This window comes from Saccostrea cucullata, unplaced genomic scaffold (assembly GCF_032062105.1).
Source record: "Saccostrea cucullata isolate Sc308-1 unplaced genomic scaffold, CSIRO_AGI_Scuc_v1 ctg15538, whole genome shotgun sequence".
In the NCBI taxonomy this organism is placed as follows: domain Eukaryota; kingdom Metazoa; phylum Mollusca; class Bivalvia; order Ostreida; family Ostreidae; genus Saccostrea; species Saccostrea cuccullata.
This window is the reverse complement of record NW_026940754.1, coordinates 8,066-12,417: the sequence shown is the minus strand read 5'-3', so window position 1 is coordinate 12,417 and position 4,352 is coordinate 8,066. Positions and strand designations below refer to the sequence as shown.

The window sequence follows — 4,352 nt, the reverse complement described above, 5'->3', positions numbered from 1 at the left end:
TGACCTTGAAATAGGCCGCGGCACACCTTCTACTCTAGATGTATACTTTTGTCAAGTTTGAAAGCTCTAGGTCTAATAGTTTTCTAGTTATGAGCCGGACAGGATTTTTCCATATTTGGCTGCAGCATCTATATTAAAGGTCACAGCGACCTACTTTTTGTGCGCGACACACCGTCTACCCAAGAAGTATCAGTTGACAAAGTTTGATAATCCTAGGCCTAACAGTATTCAAGTTATGAGCCGGACAGGAATGGACAGACGGACGGACGGACAGACGGACGGACGGACATGAAGCCTATAACATAATACGACCCGTCTTAAGACGGGCGTATAAAAATCCCAAACAAGAACCTCAATAGAGTAAAAATTGGAAAAAAAATATTCCTTGCACTGATGTATTTTTTAGTAATTGTACCTGACATAATTTGAATCACATAAAACATGGTTGTATTTATCAAATTATTTTTTTTTCAGTTTGTTTGAATTGATTTAAAACAAGACATTGCAAATACATGTACATTTACACTTTGCAGAACTGAAGAATTCCTCTTTGTTGGGCAGACAGAGTCTCAGAAAAGGCTACTTAAAATGTATGGCTAGGAAATATGCCTTTTAGATGCCACATACAGAACTACCAAGTACAATTTGCCTGCCTTTTTTGTATGTGTGAACACAAACGTTGGCTATTCCACCGTTGGATGCTTCATTACTGCAGATGAAACAAAAGCTTCCATCAAAAGAGGTCTGCAGTATTTGAAGCAGTGGAATGCAAACTGGGATCCCAAATTCTTCATGACTGACTTTGATACGTCAGAAATAGGTGCTTTTGAGGAAACTTTTCCAGGTATTAATAGTTTTGGATTACAGAAGATTATAATTATAAATTAAAATCTGCTGAAATATTAATTTTTGGAAATATCCATTTGTAGTTGATAAATCAATAAAGTTTTACTTTGATATTGATATAATGCATGCGCATTTTCTACTAAAATACTATCTTTTACAGGCTATGTTTGGTAAGTTACCATCAATTAGATGTACAGATGTGGGCTTTTTGTCTCGTGTGCTCCTATCCAAACACCTTCTCAAAAAGTCTTTGATCATTCATCATTTTTCCATCATAAATTCAGTATAATCAGTTAAGATCAATCATGGTATTTTGAAGTATTTTCACACATGTATATTCATAACACTTTTCTCACAACTCATAATAACCACATACATGTACTAAATGCAAAATTGTGTATCAATTTTGCTTTCTCTTTCCTTCTCTCTGTTTCTCTATGTATAGAATTTAATAAATATAGGCTATATTGGTAAAGGTTTTTTTATGTAAGGAAAAATGTATATATTATACGGAAGTATGTACCACGAGAGTCATTTATGAATAATTATTCCTTCAATATCTTTGAAGTTTGTAAAGATAAAATTGACTTAAACAAAAACACTTAAATAATATTTGAGTTCTAACAAAAGTAGTAGGTAGTTGTAGAAAATCTTTTTCAGTTTCAATTGAAATCATTTTCTCTAACTATTACTGTAACTTTAATTCATTGTGGATATGTGATTTATTTCTTTTTTTCATGCCAACCAGGAGACATTTGAGTGTGATTTGAAATTCTCATAAGTATATGTTCATGCTATATTAACATTCAAAATTTGTCTAGCAAGTTCAGTATGTATGTAACATTAAGGCAGAATGTAAAGGTGTACGTGAGTGGCTTTTTTTTGTATGTAGTTTTTTTTTTCGCAAAAGCCTGCACCCCTCCCTCAGACTGTCATGTTTGGTTGCAAAATTAATGTGATGTGCCAGTATAGGTATGATAAAATCTTGTACAATAATTCTACACTTCTGAGTTACTAGTTGAAATAATTACCATGAACTTAAAAAAGAATTAAAAACGAAATTAAAAGGAAATAATGAAAAAGATATAGTAAAGAAGACAAAATATGAAAATGCTTAACGAATGATTTGTTGAAGAAGACTCACTTTGATTTGCAGGTTGTCATGTCTACTTGTGTGATTTTCATAGAGAGCAGGCATGGGACAGGTGGTTAAAATTACAAACAAATGGATGTGCTGAGTATAAAGATCATATCATTTCTATGTAATTTTGATTTTAATCCTTTTCCCTTCTTTTTAGACATGTATAACTTTATGGGAATTTTACTGGTCACCTGTTGTTCAATATGTGTTTGATTTTATTGCTGAGAACTTTATTCGATAAAACCAGAAGGGACAATTGTTATCTTATAAATGCTAAGTATTTTGGGAAGTGGTGTAATCTTTATGATCAAACTATATCATATCCTGTGTTATGGGTAAAGTGAAATTAAATTATATGAAAGTGAAATATGCCAACGTGACAAGTCTGTGTGATTCACACACCAATAACTCACACGAAACTGAAAAATATTCCTTAAATATTGCAAGAAATATTCTTATCATAATGCTTATCATAAATTTCTTGATTGCTACAGATTTTGGTAAAAGTTATCCAAAACCGGGAAATGGTTAACAGATTCCAAGCCGAATTAATCATGGATGAATTACCAGTACCTGTCCCAGATGAGCAATGAGGGTTAAAAGCATTGACAGGAGTAGTGTCTAATTTATGTCTGTTTTAATTATTTGCTACATGACACTGTATTGGGATCTACATAATATATTTGATACATGAAATAACTGAGATTTTGATGTAGGTCTATGACAATGTGTGTATGAGTGTTTACCTACCTGTACCTGATCTGAAATAACTGAGTTTTTGATGTAGCTCTATCACAATGTCTGTATGAGTGTTTACCTACCTGTACCTGATCTGAAATAACTGAGTTTTTGATGTAGGTCTATGACAATGTGTGTATGAGTGATTACCTACCTGTACCTGATCTGAAATAACTGAGATTTTGATGTAGGTGTATGACAATGTCTGTATGAGTGTTTACCTACCTGTTCCTGATCTGAAATAACTGAGTATTTGATGTAGGTGTATGACAATGTGTGTATGAGTGTTTACCTACCTGTACCTGATCTGAAATAACTGAGTATTTGATGTAGGTCTATGACAATGTCTGTATGAGTGATTACCTACCTGTACCTGATCTGAAATAACTGAGTATTTCACCAGTATTTGATATAGGTCTATGACAATGTGTGTATGAGTGTTTACCTACCTGTACCTGATCTGAAATAACTGAGTATTTGATGTAGGTCTATGACAATGTCTGTATGAGTGATTACCTACCTGTACCTGATCTGAAATAACTGAGTATTTCACCAGTATTTGATATAGGTCTATGACAATGTGTGTATGAGTGTTTACCTACCTGTACCTGATCTGAAATAACTGAGATTTTGATGTAGGTGTATGACAATGTCTGTATGAGTGTTTACCTACCTGTACCTGATCTGCAATAACTGAGTTTTTGATGTAGGTGTATGACAATGTCTGTATGAGTGTTTACCTACCTGTACCTGATCTGAAATAACTGAGATTTTTATGTAGGTCTATGACAATGTCTATTTGTGTATTAACCTACCTGTACCTGATCTGAATTGATATATAATATTGATGTACGGGTAGGTCTTTGACAATGCCACATGTATTACAACATGTCGTTGCAATATAGAACTTCTATCCTTAATTGTTCTGCTTTTATTATTATTATTTTTGCAATTTGATATTATGTTTAGTTGCCAACGGCACAAAACACTCGAAAATTGAAATAAAGAAATGAAGAATGGTATTGTTTTTCAGTTTTGTGGATTTACGAGTATTTATTGATTATAATATGATAAATAAATTATAATTATATACTTTATAAAGCGTAAACTGCCCCAAGTTATGTTATATCCGATAACATAAGTTGAAATAAGCTTCAATTAATTTTATATAATCTGACGAAATCCAGTCCCTAATATTTTTCTTTGCTGTCGTTGTTCCTACAACAAAGTGAACTTATATATATAATTATGTTGAGACCAGCATTATTCGATGAATACATTAAATAAAAATTCCATAGAGTATCAATTAAAAAGAAAACGGTAATTAACCAACATTCCTTTTCCTTTTTTATGTCTTTGTCATGTTTTTGATTCATTAATTATATTACCCCCCCCCCCCAAAAAAAAACATCTTTCCTTCTTCTTTTATTGATATTCTATTCATATTCAGCATATTTAATAGTTATAAGGGGTGGGTGTGATATAATTTACAATCATACAGAAACCTGAAATCCTCGTTTATTTGGTAAACTCTTTCATTATACAATGAACATAAAAAATATTTTGTTCTATTTTATGTATATAAAGACCAATCGGAACTTCAATCGACCTTAAATTTTCGTTCTGA

At 32.2% G+C, this 4,352-nt stretch overlaps 1 long non-coding RNA gene across 1 annotated transcript; it reads left to right on the top strand.

The window, feature by feature from the left end:
* The first annotated feature begins 447 nt into the window (after positions 1 to 447).
* LOC134256233 (uncharacterized) lies at positions 448 to 2,272 on the top strand. The gene is made up of 3 exons (XR_009989679.1): positions 448 to 844; positions 1,007 to 1,016; positions 2,003 to 2,272. It is a non-coding gene; the product is annotated as an uncharacterized LOC134256233 (long non-coding RNA).
* Positions 2,273 to 4,352: the final 2,080 nt, after the last annotated feature.